The following is a 20592-nucleotide window of genomic DNA, read 5'->3' on the forward strand; positions in this document are numbered from 1 at the left end:
AAGTAGACCAAAAGGAATAGATAACTCTGAAGAATGATGTCTGGCTTTGAACTGAATTATGGCCAATTGGCCAAGCATTACAAATACCATGCTTCAAATGATAATCTGGTAGAGGTTCTTAGAACAAAACAGTGTCATGGATTGTACAAGTGGTTTTACAACCAGCTAGATGAGGGACAATAAACTGAAGCTGAAGCCTGACAAGATGGAAACACTATAGATGGTGGTTTCTGAGTCCAGGATATAAGTTCATTGCTTGTTCTGGATATGATTGCATCCCCTTTGAAAGATCATAGTCTGGGGTACACCTAGATCCATTAGTGTTGCTGGCATTCCAAGTGACCATAACACCTTGGAGTGCCTTTTACCAGCTTTGACAGGTTTACTAGCTATGCCTTCTTTTCAGGGATAGCTTGGGCACAGTGGTACAAATGCTAATAACCTTAAGACTGAATTATTGCAATGCCTTCCATGTAGGGTTGCCTTCAGGTCTGATGTGGGAGTTGGAACTAGTGCAGAACACAGTGGTTCAGCTGTTGTTAGGACCTGCCCCTTTTCAGTATCTAACCCTTTTCTGAGGGAATTGCACTGCTGCCTAATTGCCACTGGGCCAGATTTAAGAATTTGGTATTAGTGTATAAAGCCCTGTTTAGGACCAGGGCTTTGGACTAGGATATTCAAGAGACTGCCTGCTTCCTTATCAACTTGCATAGCCACTGAGATCATCAGATGGCATGGTCCTGCATGGACCTGTGTTCTGATTAGCATCCATGTGGGGGAAAAAGCCCTCAGTGTAGCAGCTCCTCTGGAGGTCAGGCAGGCTCCAGTGTTGCATTGCTTTTGGTGCATCCTGGAAACATCTTGTTTTTAAGAGCAGCCACAAATTTATTGACTATATTTTAAAGTACTGTTTGATTATTTTTATCTGTTTTTGTCTTTTTATTTTTACTACTTATAGTCCCCATCAGGGATGCAGATTAAATCACATATTTGGCAAGGGTAGATTAAAAAAATGATTTGATTTAAAAAACAGATTTAAAAAAATTAAATTGGATTTTTTAAATAAAATGCTTTTTGATGAAGAATCTGTCTAAAGATGGTTTTTGGTAGCTTTACAAATAGCTGAGGAAGGAAGGGAAATGAAAGGCAAGAGAGAAAGATGCATCCAATTGAATGCAGAGTTCCAGAGAATAGCTAGAAGAGATAAGAATGCCTTCTTAAATGAAATGTGTAAAGAAATAGAAGAAACAATAGAAAAGGGAAGACGAGAGATCTCTTCAAGAAAATTGGAGATATGAAGGGAACATTTTATGCAAAGATGGGCATGATAAAGGACAAAAATGGCAAGAACCTAACAGAGGCAGAAGAGATTAAGAAGAGGTGACAAGATTACACAGAAGAACTATACAAGAAAGAGCTTAATGTCCCTAATAACCACAATGGGGTGGTCGCTGACCTTGAGCCACACATCCTGGAATGTGAAGTCAAATTGGCCTTAGGAAGTCTGAGCAACAACAAAGCTAGTGGAGGCGACAGTATTCCAGCTGAGCTATTCAAAATCCTAAAAGACGATGCAGTAAAAGTGCTACACTCAATATGCCAGCAAATTTGGAAAACTCAGCAGTGGCCACAGTATTGGAAAAGGTCAGTTTACAAATAAGGGCAATGCCAAAGAATGTTCAAACTACTACAGCATTACACATGCCAGAATAGTTATGCTCAAAATCCTACAAGCTAGGCTCCAGCAGTATGTGGACCGAGAACTACCAGAAGTACAGGCAGAATTTCAAAGAGGCAGAGGAACTAGAGAACACATTGCCAACATACGCTGGATCATGGAGAAAGCTAGGGTGTTCCAAAAAAACATCTACTTCTGCTTCATTGACTATGCTAAAGCCTTTAATTGTGTGGATCACAACAAATTGTGGCAAGTTCTTCGTCATGGCCTCTGTGCATCACACATATGGGTTCTGCGCCTGCGCAGTGCCTTTGGCCGGAAGATTAGCAGCTAACGGTTTTTGGCGGGAACTCCGCTCCCCCTCCCTCCTAGCATTATATAAGAAGCGGAGTGTCCGCCATTTTCCATTCTTTGTGACCACCATTCGTTGTGCCTCGTGCCGCTTCGCTCTTGCTAAGATTATTACTTACCTTCTTGCTCGTTTGAAAATCTCTCCTTTTTGCCTACCAAGTTTGTATCTCTTGTTCTTGTTGTTAGTACTTCACTTACATTTTTTCTTAACTTTGCACCATTTTTTCCTCTTTATCATTCCTATAAAAACAAAAACCAGAAATATTACTTTCCCGCTTTACTATCTCCTTTTTTCTTCTTTCTACGATGGCGCAATGGGCAGCATTCCGCAAGTGCGGAAAATGCGGCTCCAAAATGCCCGCTGTGGACCCGCATGATCTGTGCCTCCTTTGTTTGGGGGAAGGGCACAGAACCGATAAGTGCGGCCATTGTTTGGCATTCTCTAAACAGGCGAGGAAGAACAGGGAGAACCGTCTCTGCAAACTCTTATGGGACCAGGCTCTCCTCCAATCGGACCAGCTGGTGGCTAAGCCTTCCACTGTTGTGGCCCCACCCGAAGGATGTCCAACTTCGGCTGACCTGCCGCAACGCCCATCCTCTTCCTCCATTGCTCCGCTCTCAAGCCCTTCTGAAGAAGGCGCTCATACCATGGCCAACCAGTCTGTTTCCCTGCTGAGGAAACAAAAGGAAAAAAGAAAGCACAGCGACTCAGATAAATATCCTGTGCATAAGAAGGCCAAGAAAGATAAGACGGGCAAGCCGGTTAAGAAGCTGAAGAACCCTGAGCAGGCAAAACACCGCCACTCGGGCTCGGCCTCTTCCTCGATTCCAATCCCTGCTTCGGAACCGACCCCCTCGGTCCCAACCATCCAGGCGGCTATGAGGGTTACCCCACCGGGCTCACCGCGCCAACCGAAGGTGAACCCATTCTGGATTCAAGGCGTGGTTCCATCTCTGATGGGGAAATACGAGATTCTCCACCTAGAGCTCGATCACCAACCCCGATGCCTCCAATCCCGATGGATACTGAGATCGCCATCTCCCCTCCAAGAAGCCGTAGGAGCCGTTCCTCGGATGTGAGGTCTGATGATTGGTGCCACTCCAGGTACTCCTCCACTCCAAGATGGGAAGAGTACCACTCCGTAGCCTATTATCTGACCTCTAGGGGACAATCTTCTCCACCAGCGCCTCGGGAACGTTTCCATTCAACGCCCAGAGATGCCCCGAGGGCCCCATCTAAAGAAAGTAGCAGATCAGAGTCACCAGGAGATTCTTCCTCCAGTGTACCACCCCCCTACTGGATGGAATCCGACGAGTCTGAGGCTGACTCGACCTCACCGAATGCAGCGGTTGCTTCTCAAGGCCCGGGGTCGCCTGAGGAACCGTATATATCATTTAACGATTTGATGGCCAGACTAGTGAGATCGCTCGATATAGAAGCTCACCAACAGCCGGGACTGAGCTCCGATCGTTTTTATGATGTGGTCAGGGGCGAACGATCCACATTTATTGCCTTGCCATTTATTACAACCTTACGGCAGGCAATGACCCAGCCATGGGACCTCCCAGCTCACCCACAACCGACTTCTTGTAAATACGAGTCCATGTATCGGGTGCAGGAAGAGGACATCCCGTTTCTTCTCCGTCACCCCAAGCCGAACTCGGTTGTTGTAGAATCCTCGCAGGGTCGGGAAGCCCGTGGACACACCTCACCTCGTGACAAAGAGGGCAGAAAGGTTGATTGCCTCGCCCGCCGGGTATACTCAGCTTCGGGCCTTGGTTTATGAATTTCTAATTATGAGGCAACCCTGGCGCGTTACCAGTATTTTCCTTATGCAACGCCTGGACGCCATCATCGATACCCTCCTGGGAAACCAGGGCGAACTTGCTAAGACTTTTGTTAAGGAAGCTATGCAAGTGGCGGTGCAACAGCTTTCCACCGCGAGGCACCACGTGGACTCTGATTCGAGGTCGCTGGTCGGTGCCATTTCCCTCCGCAGACACGCCTGGTTGCGTAATTGCAATTTTCCGGACGAGATGAAGCGGAGAATTGAGGAGAAGCCGTTCAATGGTTCCGGTCTCTTCCATGCGAGGACGGATAGCAAATTGAAGAAAATCCATGAATCAAGGATGACGGCCCATCGTATGGAATTGCAATCTCTACCCCGACGTAAGTGGTCATGATCACATCCACAGTACCTTCAACAGTTTCTGCCTTGGCAACAGCAACCGCATCAATGTCAGCAGCGTCGCAGGCAACAACCACCCCAGCACTTCCAACAGGGCCGCTGCTGCTTTGATATGGACAGGCAACAGCGCTGATGCGATGAGCGAACCTCTCCTTTCATTCCAACTCTACCCTCCCCCCTCTCATTTGGGGATCGACTGAAGAGTCGGCTCTCCATTTGGGAGTCCATCATATCTGATGGGTGGGTGTTATCTATCATTCAGCACGAATATGGAATCGAATTCTACGTTGTGCCATCACCGAATCTTATCCACTATACTCCAACTTCCTTGGTATTGTTAGATGAGATTCACCAACTCCTTGCTAAAGGAGCTATTCGTCTCCTGTCGTTATCGGAGGGATTCCACGGGTTCTATTCCAGATACTTTACGGTCCCGAAACGAGATGGGGGTCTCAGACCAATATTGGACTTGAGAGCTCTCAATAGATTCATAACACCAAAGAAGTTTCGGATGACCACACTTCAAAGTATTCTCCCGTTGCTGGGAAGAGGGGATTGGTTTGTCTCATTGGATCTGAAGGATGCCTATTTTCATATTTCAATACATCCAAGTTATAGGCATTTCCTTTGTTTTGCGGTGGACTCTGAAATCTACGAATTCAATGTGCTACCGTTTGGATTAGCCACTGCACCACGGTTTTTACAAAGTGTATGGCTCCTGTCTGTGCACACCTTCGATTACGTGGAATTCGGATATACCCGTACTTTGATGATTGGTTGCTGGTCTCCGACACAGAAGCAGGACTTTCCTCTGCTGTTGAGTTTACATGTGCTCTATTGCACGATCTCAGACTCTGTATTAATCAACAGAAATCTTCCCTTCTCCCTACGCAGGTGATCAACTTTATCGGAGCCCGGCTGGATTCAACATTGGCAAGAGCCTTCCTTCCTTGGGACAGACGGCATGCGATTGCTCAGTGCATCGCTTGGATTCGACAAGCAAGAACTGTCCCCGCCCGGTCTATTCAGAGCCTGTTGGGACACGTGTCTGCTTCCATCGCTGTGGTTCCTCATGCCAAACTCAGGCTATGTCCCCTTCAACTGTTCTTCAACGGAATGTTTCGACCACAGAAAGATCCACCCACCAAACGGATTCGACTCCCGGCTTCCGTTCTTCAGTCCCTGTTATGGTGGATAGACCCAGCCAATCTGACTGTAGGTGTTCCGTTTCGACCCCGGTACCCTACAGTAACCCTCGGCCCCGATGTGTCCCTGCTGGGATGGGGAGCAATTTTCTCCGATCTATGTACCCAGGGGAGTCACCGGGATTGCAGGAACCATATCAATTTTCTGGAACTTCTTGCCATTTTCAAAGCCCTGCAATCATTCAAGGATGTGCTTCTACACCAGGTCGTCCAGGTGACCTCAGACAACATGGCGACGGTCTTTTATTTGAACAAACAAGGGGGAACCCAATCCCGGAAACTAGCCAGCCTGGCTATGCAGATTTGGGACTGGTGCATACCGAGAGGTATCACTCTTTTAGCAGTTCACCTTGCGGGCACAGAAAATACAGATGTGGATCTCCTGAGCAGACATATGTCGCGGTCACATGAATGGGAGCTAGACCATCGGGTTTGCAACATGCTATTTCACTGATGGGGCCAGCCAGACATCGACCTGTTTGCCACACAACAGAACAGGGCATGCACGGCCTATTGTTCCAGAGCGGGGATGGGTCAGGACTCGCTTGGGGACGCTTTCATGATCCCCTGGACAAATATGACTTTTTATGCTTTCCCTCCGATCCCACTCATCATGAGAGTGTTGGCAAAGATCATTCACAAAGGGGTCACAGGGCTACTGATCACCCCCTGGTGGCCACACCAGCCATGGTTCTCAACTCTCTTTCACGTCTCCCAAGAAGAATTTCTCCAACTCTTCTTCCTTATCTTGTTACCCAGAGGGAGGGCACGATCCGCCACCCAGACTTGCTGTCATTGAAACTGACTGCATGGAGGATACGATGACCAGCTGTGATACGTCGGTATCGACACCACCAACCATCCCGGCCATTCCTGCTCAGCAGAGTCTACACCCAGACCTACAATATATTCTCGAATCTGCGCTACAATCATCTATTAGGAAGTCGTACGCGGCAAAATGGCAGAGATTCTCTAACTTTGCCAATTTACACTAGTTTCCGGCCCCCTCGGCTTCTGTTTCACAGATACTTCAGTTTCTCTTTGAATTGCATCAGACTGGACTCAAACCTTTGTCCATAAAAGTTTATACAGCAGCGATTTCACATTACTGGGGAACTATACATGGTCTCTCCATTTTTGCTCAGCCTCTGATTAAAAGATTTTTGAGGGGATTGAATAATCTGCATCCAACTGTAAGACCTCTAATGCCCACCTGGAGTCTTTCAGTGGTTTTACAAGCACTGACTCGATCACCTTTCGAACCCATGGCGATGATCAATCTATGCCTTGCTTCATGGAAGACTGCCTTCCTTGTTGCAGTGACTTCAGCCCGTAGATCCTCTGAACTCTGCGCCCTTTGGGTAGACCCCCCTTTTCTAAATTTTCATAAGGAAAAAGTGGTTCTTCAGCTGGATCCGTCTTTCCTTCCAAAAGTTGCTACTTCGTTTCACATGCAACAGGAGATTGTTTTACCGGCATTCTTTCCGACCCCTTCGAATCCGATAGAGCAATCTCTACATATGATGGACGTTCGTCATTGCTTAGCCTTTTATAGGTCCAGGACTGAGTCTGTTCGGCGTTCCAATAGACTTTTTGTGAAATATTCGGAACATGACCAAGGCTATCCAGTCACTTCACAACGTCTTTTGAAATGGATAGTAAATACAATTGTCCTGTCTTACCAGTTAGCTAAGTTGGACTTGCCATCTACTCCAAGAGGTCATTCTACAAGAGCTTTTGCTGCTTCTTTGGCCTTTGCATCAGGGGTCCCGATAGAAGATGTGTGCAGGGCAGCCATTTGGGCTACCCCGTGTACCTTTGCTAGACATTATAGACTCGATGTCCGTGCCAGGCAGGATTGCTCTTTTGGCAGAGCTGTCCTTTCTTCTGTCCTTCGCTGATGACAGTTCCCTCCTCCATTTGGGGTAAGCTTGTTATTCTACCCATGTGTATGATGCACAGAGGCCACGACGAAGAAGAGCAGGTTGCTTACCTGTAACTGATGTTCTTCGAGTGGCCATCTGTGCAGTCACACAATCCACCCTCCAACCCTGCTTGGTGTCATGGGTGGTCCGACTATTTCTTTCGATACTATGATCTCTTTGCTTTGTGTCGGACCACTACTGAATTTGACTATCTTGTCATACTGACAAACCTTATTATAAGAACAAACGTCGGTCTTTCAAAGACTGGAAAATGACGGACACTCTGCTCCTTATATAATGCTAGGGGGGAGGGGGAGCAGAGTTCCCGCCAAAAACCATTAGCTGTTAATCTTCCGGCCAAAGGCACTGCGCAGGCGCAGAACCCATATATGTGACTGCACAGATGGCCACTCGAAGAACATCAGTTACAGGTAAGCAATCTGCTCTTCTTAAAGAGATGGGAGTACCAGACCATCTTATTTGTCTCTTGAGAAACCTATATGTGGGTCAGTAAGTAACAGTGAGAACTGGACATGGAACCACTGATTGGTTCAAAATTGAGAAAGGAGTTCGGCAAGGCTGTATACTGTCGCCCTGCCTATTTAACTTATATGCAGAGCACATTCTTGGTGTTTGATTTCCCTTTCTTTCTGAAATTAACTCTTGTTCCCCACTCTGCTACTCGTACCAAAGTTTATGGCTACTTTGCTTTTGCACAGCACAGTTCCAGGGAAAAGCAATGTGTGTATTGCAGAATAATTTGGAAGGTCATGTGCATTACCTCTCTCTTGGTTAGCATATTCTGCTTTGCAGTTTCACTGCTATAAAGTCAAGTTGTGACAATGCCCCAGTAAGCGTCCTCTCATTCTCATACTTAATTTGTAATTTGAGGTAAGGTAGATAAAAATCTTAAAGGAAATCAACCCTGACTGCTCTTTAGAAGCTCAGATACTGAAGATGAAACTCAAATACTTCGGCCACCTAATGAGAATGAAGGATCATTGGATAAGACCCTAATGCTGGGAACAATAGATGGCAAAAGAAGGGGATGGCAGAAAATGAGGTGGCAAGATTGAGTCCCTGAAGCTGTGTGAAATTAAGTGGACTCTGGGGGATGGTTGAGGACAGGAAGGCCTGGAGGAATGTTGTCCATGGGGTCGCGATGGGTCAGACACGACTTGCAACTAGCAACATAGTCCAGAGGTTATTCATCATGAAATAAGGATTAGTTTTTAAATATGTAGCATGAGGCTGTATATTCATGCAATGTTTAAATGTTTTGGTAAATGAATTCCATTAATCCGGTCACAGTGTCATGCTCTTCCACAGGTTTCTATATTATTGAATTTTTCCTATCTAGAAGATCATATCACAGATGCTTGTTTTTATGGTTCTTTTGGACCCTACGGCCTTCTTGGCCCCTTCCAATTCTACTATTCTGTGACTCTCAAAACTGTCTATTTGTGTCTGCAGATATTACATGCCTCCTCTTCACAGCAAAAATGTTATAAAACAAACATATGGGTTGAGAAAAAGACCTTAGTCCCATTGTTTCTTTGCAAATCTATGTACGATACAACCCCTCTCCTCTTAAATGTTAAATTTCAAAAAATTCACTGATTGTTGGGAGTGGAATAAATCTCTACAAGAAGTGTGAGGAGGGAGGAACAAGCAGTAAAACTTGAAGTGAACCCTTTTGAGCAGAATACTTTTTTGTGGATTGCCTGAGGTTTATCTTACTATTCTTTCCCTGGAAGAAAAACCCTATAATGGCAGCAGGCTGGAAAAGTTCCTCTACCTATGGGTAAAGCAGGCATGCATGCAAATAATATAGAAAACCATGATTTAAATTTAGTCTTGCTGACTAGTGATTTATGTTGTGATTTAAATCAATTTCATTTAAATCAAATCCACCCTGCTTTTGGGTTGCTTGTCTAGAATGGTAACATGGGGGTCACAAAGGGGTTGTATTTATCTGTAGATTAAAAGCTTTGCATATTGTTAGAGGACAGCTCTTTTTAACTTAAATGAGAGGACATATAAGTCACAGACTTAAATTGAAATGAAATGAGTAATTTGGCATATTATTGTACATATCCACTTGCTCCTGGATTCTTTATTTATGTTGACTTTCCCAGAACAAAAATTACTGCATTAGATGAAGTGCAAGGGAAATACTTAAAAAAAAATACAGAATTCATCTGTCATGGTTCACTTTCTCACTGACAAGAAAAGGGATTGTGAGTAGTGATCTTGAATGTTAAACCGTACTTCTCCATCTCCCTTTAAGGTGGAACAGCTTGCATGCTTAGCGGTAATAAATTAAAATACCACTTTCACACAAACATGGTGTCCAAACAGCAAGATATGTGTGCATGATGCATTAGAAAGCAGGGTAGGTGTAAATTCTGTGTGGATCACAAAGATTATGAGTAAATATTGAGGGGAACTCTCCTTGAAGTGAATGAATGGTATGACATTCCTGAAGATAATATAAATCATAGAATGTATGAAAACAAGCAGAAAAGGACTGCTCAGGTGTCAAAATCAATAGAGAAGCCAAGAATGAAGAAATAAGTTGATGATATTTCAGCAAGAAAACATTTTTAGAAGTTTTAAGTAAAAATTCTGCTTTATCTTGTATTTGTTTGTTTATTAATAAATATATCCTCTGGGCAACCATAGTGTAGCTAAGTTGTATAGCTAGACAAAGCAGTTCTAGAAATACCTCTCATCAGCTTCAGTCTTTTCTGACAGTGACATTGCTAGGCTCTTCACTGGAGCCCTTTCATATGAGATACTGCAGTGCCAAAATATTTTTCAAATATAGTTGCTGCTCTTCAAGATTCACATTAATGAATATTGGCTGTGTTTCTAATGTGATTGTGTATTATACACCTCAGCATAATTTTGCAGTTGCAGGATAAGTAATAGGAGTTGAAAAATCACATGTATTTACTGTTCAGGATTATACAGAGAATACATCCCACAAATCAGAGTGTAGTGCTGCAATTGCAGAGAAGTGGGAGGTCTGCTGCCATTTCAGGTTGCTATTCAAGTCTGGTTACAGCATATTCACCTTCCCAACTAAGAAGGAATATAGGCTTAAAAAACATTCTGTGTCTATTCACAGCTCTGAGGATGCAGAATAAGATTTAGCCTAAAAAAATCCTCAAGGATTTCCTACTCACAAATCCCTACCTACACACACAATCTGATTTACATCAGAGCAGAGTGGAGGAGTGTTTCTTAGTAATTCTGAGCTGCTTCTTTTAGCAATTAAACCCCTGCAGGGACCCATGAACTTGTGGTCAGCAGGACTCTGCCCCTTTCTTTTGGTAGGGTCCTATGTGTAAGTAATTCTGATACTGGGGCTTACTCCAATGTAAATGTCCATCAGATTGCAGATTTAGTTACTGTCTGTGTGCTGAACTTCAGGGACAAAGCTCCTGCTCTCCTCTCCAATTCTAGTGTTTTATGCTGGTATGGGGGAGCAGCGTCTTGTTCTGGCAGTGGGTGCCTCTGTGTTTCAAATGCCTTAACTGTCCACCACATAAACATTCAGCCCCAATTGGCCTCTAAGCTTGGATCTGTGTAGGATGTAGGAGAATCATTCTTGGAATTGCACTGCACTTTAGGTGGGAGAATCTTGGAGCATCTCAGATTCATAAGTTGGAGCAGGGAGAAGGAATAGGCACTGCCTTTGGTTCTGTATTTCCAGATTACTTGAAGTGTTTTTGGAAGTACCATGCCAAAATGGAAATGCACAACCAAAGTTCGGAGTCAAGCTGCTTCAGCGGCAGGGATCGTCTCTGCGTCTGTGAGATTTGGAATTAGAAAATCTTGAAGCCCAGCATACTTATGAGCACAATCCCACCTCTAGATTGTAGGGTGGGACAAAGACCTGTTTTGCTCTGTGCTTCTTAGTCATGGAGTTAAGATGACAAGTGACAAATCAGTGGCAAAGAACAAAAAGTAAGGGAAGAATGCCATCCAGCTAGCACAGGCTTGTGCTAAGCTGCCTCTTTGTGTTCTTGCAGTCGCGGTATGTCCATGACCAACTTCTCCTGGTGCATGTATCAGGTCTTCCCCACTTTGTCTGAGGAAAATCTGCAACTAGGTGCCTCTACCAGAGTAACTTTGAGCAATGTCCCAACTTGCATGCCTCCTTCCTGGGAGACTTGGTTCTGGCACTTAATGCTGGAAGAGAAAGACTCTCTGCTTCCTTCTTAGAGGAGTGTATCTTGCCTGGATGAAGATTCTGGAAGGATCTTCCTCCTCCTCCAGTGCTGACTGTCCAGTAATGGCTCATTCCCAGCAATGAGATGAGTATTGGAAAATTTCAGGCATCTGACATCTTGGTAACCAATTGTTTAGCTAAGAGGCAGTGCTTGGCCTACAGGTGCCCTCAGTTAGGTCATCTGCATTGCAGTGCAAATGCTGGGTGACTAGGCCTTTTGCTTAGCAGAGCCCTGCAGCTGATTACAAAATGAAGATGCTGTCTCTTGGACTTGGATGAAATGGGATCAGTATGGTTTGGCTGACTGGACCAATCCAGGCCAACAGTAAGAACCCTTCCTTCAACAGAGATAAAGGGATAGAACACAGTCTGGTTCCTTCATCTTCTGCTCAAAACATGTGGTGAAAACTGGACTGTTTATAAGATGTAGGCATGAAATGTACAGAAGGTGAACACAATACACAGCATTAGGACATCTCTCCTCCCTGGACAGAACATTGGCAATGCTATTTAACTTCTCAATAAAAACTGCTTTAGGTCATCTGTATGATATATCCTAGGCTTCCTGTTTATGTTAGGAAGCCCAGTTTATAACCCCTTTGACCCATATGTTCCCCATCAGCTTGCTTTCTATGGGCCTGACAGGCTTTCTACACCATCATCTGATTGCCTGCCAATTGGATCATGCCATCTTTCTTTTCCTCTGAGTCTCATTCAGTTCTGTTGGGCTAACTCAAAGTACTATTACCCCTCCATTCAGCACTGTTTAGACCTCATCTTGAGTACTACATCTAGTTCTAGTCACCCCAGTTAAAGATGCAAACAAAATGGAAAAAGTGCCAGCAGCTATCTACCCTTCCAGTGGCAATTTCATTGGCCACTTCCCCAATCTGCTTTCTGATGGCTATGCCATTGGTAATCCTGTGGTAGTACTCCAGGAAGAGCAGAGTAATACGGTTATCTCCAGTCTTTGTTTGGCCTATCTTGAGTCAACTTGTATTGCTGGACCACACAGCTCAAGATCTAGGCATATTGTTGTGGAACTTTCTGAGCTGTGCTACACAACCACAGATGACATTGCTGCTCAGATGCCTCTGATTGGTGGTGTGCTATCTCTGTTATCAGAGGTGGCATGCCTGCATACACCAGCTGCTGAGGAGCTTGGGCAGATGGAACTCTTGCGAGATTCCTTTCCTGCTTGAGAAATCCTGTGGAAAACTAGTTTACCATTGTGTCAATGGAGCGTTGGGCTGGATGGGCCATTGGCATTTTAATTTTCTTATCCTGTGACTATTTCTTGGAGTGGGCTGGAGATTTGGGGAAGTAGGTTTCACATGTACTTCACTTTCTCCACATGGACATCTCTATAGTCATGCTCAAATGGTACAAAAAGGTTATCCATAAAGTCTCCTCCATGGTAGAGAGGAAACTGGAGATTGACAATTGATAAGGGGATGGATGGAAGAGTAAGGTGGCCCTCTTACTATAGTGTAACTGCTCCATTTCCAGTTCATGCTGCTTCACTTGTTTTCTCTCTTCAGCCTCAAGCCCCCTTTGCTCCAAATGGAACTTCCCCGACAAGCCTCTTCTAAGTCCACTTCTTCAGATAGACTGGAGCAGCAGCTGCTCAGCTGTGTTGGGAGTCCAGATGTCAGCCAGTCCCCTGGAAGTGGGTCCCCTTCAGGCACAGTGACTGTTTTATTGGTCAGTGCACTAGCTAAATCAAAAAGAAGGCTTGGATAATTAGCTACCATTCTGGACCTCAAGAACTTGTGCCACTTCCAAACTCTAAACTAGCCTGGATCTGACTAGCCAAAGGAAGGTGGGAACAACAAATGTTTGCCACTGACATGAACCTTTCCAGACTGGAAAAAAGGGGGGAAATCTGCTTGATTGAGGCTTACCGCATACTGAGCCTCATCCCACTCCTACCACTATTTGACAACCATGTCAATAACAGACATACATCATTTAGGGCATGCCTTAGATATGGCTTTCTATATTGATATGAGGGCAGGGAAGTCAGAAGTAAGCATATTGCCACAAACCAATCATTATTTGATCAGGTTTGACCTTTCAGTTGTCTGCAAAATCCGCATAGTTAAATATGATGGACTGTCCCAGGAGACTGATAATCTGGAGGTTTTTCTGTGGTCACTTGGGAATTTTCCTATAGGCTTAACTAGTGATTCTGCTGAGGCCCTGACCTCCATCAAGATTGAGGGAATAACCCAGGTTCTTGATATGATTTTCTAAAATATCCTTGACCCAGTACCAGAGCCACATAAGCATCCTAATATTCGGAGGCACTGCAGACAAAGCAGCAACAGGGCTGATAACTAGATTACAAAAGGTGAAAGACTTGTAATGAATGTGACTGATTTTATTTGGCAATATTGTTCAGTGTCTTCCAGCAGAACTCTTGCATTGGTCCTGGAAAACAACTTGAGTTCTCAAAAGCCTCTTGTGTCCATGCTGACATACAGAATTGGTTTACAGGGTCAGATCCAAATGTAACTAGAGTGCCATCTGGCCATGCTATCACTGAGTACTTTCCAATTTGTACAACCTGACCAATGGACAAACTGCTTGGAGACCCACTTCTTGCTCGTTGGACCCTTCACCATCCAGGTTTGGGAAATTAGTCAAAACTAGGCTGGGTGCATGGATCTTAGAGGGGATGAATGAATGCTTGAGCTAGCTTAAGGGAAACCGTTATGACACCATTATCGAAGAAACTTTTATGAATAATCACACTAGAATCATGTGTCAACATATTTACTCATATAAACTTGTTATTCTGGCAGCAGTGAAAAAGCAGGTATAAGGTTGAATATTAACTTTAAAAAATAAAACTGTCTGTTACTTAGAACTGCTATCAGTTTGCTTCTTCATGGACTCTCCCTCTCTAGGCAGTCCCCAAGTTGCAAATGAGTTCTGTTACTGGAAAAAATGGAAATTTGTCTTTAAGTAGAGTCTGTATGCAAGTCAGATCATGTATAGTCAGCCATCCACATTCAAGGGGGTCAGGGACATAGGACCCCCATGAAAGGTGGGCAGGGCAGAAAGGCATGGATTGTAGCCCTCCTTCTCTTTCACCCTCTCTATAGTGATGCTTTGGAGGCCCTTCCTCACTTCCCCTCTTTATGGTGAGGAGGATTTCCTGCAGTATTTAAAATAGACTTTATGGCAGTTTGTAAGTATGGGTTGTTTGTAATTGAAATGTTCATAACTTGGAGACTGCGTATACTCATGCATGTGTGCAAATCTGCTTGTAGATTGTCAGATGCTTTGCAATAGATGGTTAGGGATTGTGACTTCTATTTTATTAATACTAGAAACAAACAAAAAAGCTCCTCCTTCAATGTATTATGCTCTTGGAATCCCTGGTCTGTAATTCAGGGGTAGATTTGTGATTGAATATGCAGATCTTCTGAGCTCATCTGGTGAAAGTAATTACCATGCATTGGTTAATTATTCTGAATTTGGCTCAGCTTTCCAGTTGTTATTTTGAATCTCGCTCTAGTTGGTGGATCTTTGGGTGCTAATAAAAACCAAATATTAAAATTGATTATGCCTGTATGACAAAGCAAGTCTGTTCCCTTGTAAAATGTTGAGGCTTGCGACTGTGGAACTGTCTGCCACAGTTTAGTAAAAATCTTAAATCAGCCTCAAATGTAGGTAATGCCATCTCAACTATAAAACTACAACCAGAATAAACAAGCTTATATGATCAACAAAATTTTTGTACCACTCTTCAAATAGTCACTGGAATTGTTTCAATGTGGTTAGGTGAAGTTTGCTTAGTTATAATTCCTAATATGTAAAAGAGTATTCACCCACTAAATAAACCCCAAAAAGCCATTTTCCCAAAGTTTTAACTGCAACCAGGAACAGATGCTGAACAGCAGTCTTCCTCTGCTTCAAGCTAATTCTGCTGCTTTGGGCCTCCAGGGAAATTCAGGTGTCAAGGTATATCTGCTTGCTGAAATTCCTTCTGTTAAGGCATCTGTTTGAAGCCTTCTGGTGCTTGGTTCTGCTGGTTGCTTCAAGCTTCACCCCAAATGTGTAATACAGTTTGTGCTCTCCTCAGCCACTGGCCCCAGTTCTAGGGCTCTCCAGGATTCTTTGAAACAGGAAGACTTTCTCCTGTTTGTCTGCTTTGAGCTCAGCTCCTCCAACTGAGAGCCACCTGTCCTCAAGCCACTAGCTGTTCTGACTGACTGACCTCTAAAAATATTTTCTGGCCACAAGCTTTGACTAGTCCTGTTCTCTATGGATCATTCATATTTCTTGACCCCTTGACCAGTTCAAATTGCTCACAGTGGTATCTTTGTAGACAAGGTAGCTTCTCTAACAGCTCCAATGTGTCTTATGAATAATACATGGTAGCAACAGCTAAAGTCTACTTCATTAGATTAAGCCTCAATAAGTCTTCACTCACACAATACAAACTTTACAAAATGTATGGCTAAACATATATCTTCCCAGCCTTGTCTTAAGCATACTAGCAATTTAAAATAGTGGCTATTTTAAAAAATTCTGTAAGTCTCCCATTTCTGAAAGTATTTGTTTCATGAGGCTTTTGCTGTGCCATTTTGACATTGCTTTTAGTGTGTTTCCTTTCATTTCCATTATACATTCTCATTAATTCTCTAATTTTAGGTCTTTAATTTCACTTCTGACTGGAAGATACCAGTGACTGAAGGAAACAGAAAATAGATGGAGATCATCCTGGATAGTTGTAGGAGTGGCTATAGAGTTAAGGGAATTAGATTTTTCAGACACTTATTACTACAATGCCTGAAAAGTGCGTTTGGAACAATTTCAAGTCAGTATGTACTATCAGTGTGACATTTAGCATAGAGAATTTATCTGGACAGATATTGGGAAAATCTGATTAAACATGTCCAAGTTACATCTTGAGGTAAAACCGAAACTGCTGTAGGATTCCCCCGTTTCTGAAAATAGACTTTGTTTTTTTGTTTGGCAGTTTGGATTCTGTCAACAATATAGTGATACTGTGAGCACCTCCTTTTACTAGGTTTGTGAAAATAGGTTGTTCTATGAAATTATGAAGGGTTGGGATTCCCATTTTAAATTAGATATGGGCCATTTATCCACTTGTCAATCAGGTAGCAATTCTGGTGGAAAACCAGAAAAATCTGCTTCTGTGCATTATAGAAATTAGAGAATTCATTTTAATTTCTCTTTTTAATACATCTTTTCAACATTTAAATGTCTGATTAACATTAAAACATGCTGTAGACTTTTGCTTTGCAGATGTTTTGGAATTTTGCTATGGATTTACTTGTTTTCTACTTGGTGATGGTAATTGACTGTGCTCCAGAATTGTTTCACACTTGGTATAACCCATTTCTTCAGCTTTGGGGTTCTACTCCTACTATGGCAATATGTGTATGACAGTAGACTGTATTGAATGCCTAGATAATTTTGGATGCTATGTATTACTTATATGACAATAAATGCAATATAATAAGCACAATCCTAGATATGTCTATTCAAACGTTCCACTGAGTTTCATGGGACTTACTGCCACATAAGTATGTATTGAGTCAGGGGATGGGATGTGTGTGGCAGGAGACAAGTCAGAGGCACCAGGAGCACAATAACAGAACCAAAGAGATTTCAAAGTCTAATTCCAGTAGCAACATTCAATAGTAAGTCCAAGCTGTAATCACAAATCGGATCAAGATCAAAAACCAGAAGTGTGTATCAGGGTAGGACAAGGATATGAAATTTAACAAACCAAGGATCAGGAAGACCAACAGGGATGCAGGCACCTTTTATGCTTAGTGTAGCAAACAGCCATCCAGGTTTCCCCACTCCTGCAGCCAACAGGCTAAAAATCCTGCCCAGTAACTCCCTAGTCCCACAGCTCCAGACAAGACAGTGGATTAAGCATGCACCAACCCAATCATGGGGGAAAACACAGGTTTATTAAAAGGATAAAATACAGGGTAGAGCATATTAAAATAGCTAAAAGATACATAAAGAATGAAAGACGAATGGATTTGGAGAACAGCAACAATACACCTTATAACTAATCCAAGCCCTCAAACAAAAAACAACACAGCTTAGCCTAGCTACATACATACTCACCCTATTCATATATATGAATACTATACCAGGCACAGATAGTACAGGGTAGCACCTCATTCCTTCAGTACAGAGTCTGATCCCAAGAGAAGAACCTTTCTTTGAAGAGGGACTCAGAGCTACTTCAGGCCCACAGTTTTATTCTTTCTACCCAGGTCAGGTGTCCCATGAGGTGATGATGTGATCAATCCCAGGTGTAGGCCATTTGCCCTTATTGCCTCAATCTCCTCTACTTGGGTTTAATTTACAGTATCTCTCCCTTCTGTATAGTAAGAGCCTAGGTCAGTGGTGGTGGGCCTATGGCACGCATGCCACAGTGGGCAAGCAGAACCCTCTCTGTCGGCATGTGAGCCAAGTTGCCCCAGCATCACCCCAGCAGCTGAGCATCGGATAACAGTGCACATAGGGGCCATGCGCATGCTCGGAAAGGAGTAGTGGTGCCAGGTGATAATGTCATTTGCTGCGACTCATTAGCTGCAACTCATCTGAGCTTTCACATGGCCAGTCAGTGCACTGCCAAGGATATATTTACTTGGACTGGTTGTGAGCTGTTTTTCTAAACTAAAACCTCACTTTTCAGGTTTTATTGTAGTGTTGGCACTTTGTGATAAATAAGTGGGTTTTGGGTTGCAGTTTGGGTACTTGGTCTCTAAAAGGTTCTCCATAACTGGCCTAGGTGAACCTCTCATGACTTTGGGCATTAGTGTCCTACTAAGTGAACACCTGGCAGTTGTAACATTTTGCCCCTCATGTCAGTTAACTCTTTCCCACCTGATTGGATCTTTAGTCAGTTCATGCTATACTTAACACAAGATCTTATGTAGTCCAGTTAATTATATTTTCAAAGTAAATAAAATAATGTTTTGGAATCAAATCCTTTCAGTTTATAAGAAGAGTAAAGTTACTTACAGATTGACCCATCCCTCAGAAGCATGGCAAGTAGTGAAATAGTTTGTATATTAGCATTTTGTCCTTTTTTATACTTGATCTCAGTTTTATTGATCTCATAGTTTCCTTCATCTTTAAGCCCCATTTCTCTTATTATTTGAGATTACAGAAGATGTTTCTGCTTAATTAATGTGATGATCTTCTCAACTTAAAATATCCATGGTTTTTCTGGTACATGAGTGAGTTTGTCAATTCCTTTTCTTAAACTGAGCTGTTGTATGTCGTTTTTAAATGGTCTTAAATATAGCTTCTAACAATATTTTTGTATCTTCTGGTGCCTGTGGGACATATGCAGGCTTGCAATATGCTTTTTCCAGCTGTTGGGTTGTTGGAGAAATCTGGTCCTATTGCATTCTAGCATCCAGATACTTGTTGGGACTTTTAAGTGGAGGATGGTCTATCAAAGCAATCAGTCAGTCAGTCAATCAGTCAATATGATTGCTGTAAATAGCTGACACTCAAAAACATGAAGGCAAAGCAATTGGTTAATTTCTAAAGCCAGAGGGTCATTCTGTCTAGAAAGCCTCATGATCTGCCCTGGAAACCCACATATTTAAAGTTTTTCTTTAGTGTTTAAGTGCTTCATTTACTTTCTCATGTTGTAGTACTTAACAATAATTCTTAAGGTAGCAGATCATAGTATCATAGACTACTAGAGATGGAAGGGGCCAAGAAGACTATTAGGTCCAACCCACTGCTCAGTGCAGGACCTCCCAGGTTAAACCATCCCTCTCAGAGGGCTGTTCAGCTACATCTTGAATGCCTCTAATGTGGGAAAGCCCACAACCTCCCTAGGTAATTGGTTCCATTTTCCTGCCTCTCTAATAGTCAGGAAGTTCTGGTTTCCTAGAAGCTGGTTTCCTGCAACTAGAGCCCATTATACTGTGCCTTGCAGTCTGAGATGATTGAGAAGAGATCCTAGCTTTCTTCCTTTTGTTGTTGTTGTTGTTGTTGTTGTTGTTATTAAGTTGCAAAGTTGTCCCTGACTCTTCGCGACCCCATGGACAACATTCCTCCAGGTTCTCCTGTCCTCCACCATCCCAACCAACCTTCTGGGAGTCCTCAACACCAAGTCCAAGATCACCTCCATCACCTCAGACAGGGAGCTGATGGACAATGGGGTGGGCAGCTTGCCAGCAAAATCCCTAAATAGTCTCAGGTGCCCAACACCAAGGTATAAACACCCAAGACCTGCACTTGAGTGAACAGGAAGCCTTGAGATGGAGATTGATTCCTTACAGAGCACTGCCGCCCCTCTTCCTTGACCCTCAAGGTGAGGCTGGTGCTCCACTGAGTGTCTGGGTGGGCACAACTGAGAGAACAACCTACCCATTTTCCCCACCCAAGCCTCAGTAATGCAGACAAGGTTAGCCCCTTAAGCGATGGTCAAATAATGGATCATAGAATCATAGTATAGTAGAGTTGCAAGGAGCTGTTGCACAATACCAGTTTATACCATCCCACTCATGGCTGTGCAGTTTCTTTTTGAATGTCTCTAGTGTGGGAGAGCCCACAGCCTCTGTAGGCAACTGGTTCCACTGTTGTATTGTTCTGACAGTGAGAAATCTTTTCCTGATATCTTGCCTGAATCTGGGTTATTGCAACTTGAGTTGATTATTCCAATGAGTGAGATCTTATTTTGGGCTGACCTGCCATTCAGCTGTAGCATCACCAAGCCCAAGGGCAGACTGGTACAGATGCCAGGAATCATCTGGTTGGGGGAAGAACCACAAGAGGGAATAGCTGTCAGATGTCTAATCTTCTTTGCTGGCCTGTTAATCCCCCAACACCATATTTCCCCCTACCTCTCACCACCCTAATAGGGGCACATTTACACATTTGAAATACGAAAGGAGTTTTGAAATGCTTCATAAGGATGCTTAATATTTTTTTAAAGTCCCATTGCTGATGAAACTAGAAGGCTGAGGCAAAGAGG

General features: G+C 43.4%; 1 protein-coding gene across 4 annotated transcripts in view; it reads left to right on the forward strand.

The window, feature by feature from the left end:
• FOXJ2 (forkhead box J2) overlaps positions 1-20592 on the forward strand; it is a 68902-nt gene that overhangs the window by 14013 nt on the left and 34297 nt on the right. The window lies entirely within an intron of this gene.

This window comes from Varanus komodoensis, unplaced genomic scaffold (assembly GCF_004798865.1).
Source record: "Varanus komodoensis strain SLA01 unplaced genomic scaffold, ASM479886v1 scaffold9, whole genome shotgun sequence".
Classification (NCBI taxonomy): Eukaryota; Metazoa; Chordata; class Lepidosauria; order Squamata; family Varanidae; genus Varanus; species Varanus komodoensis.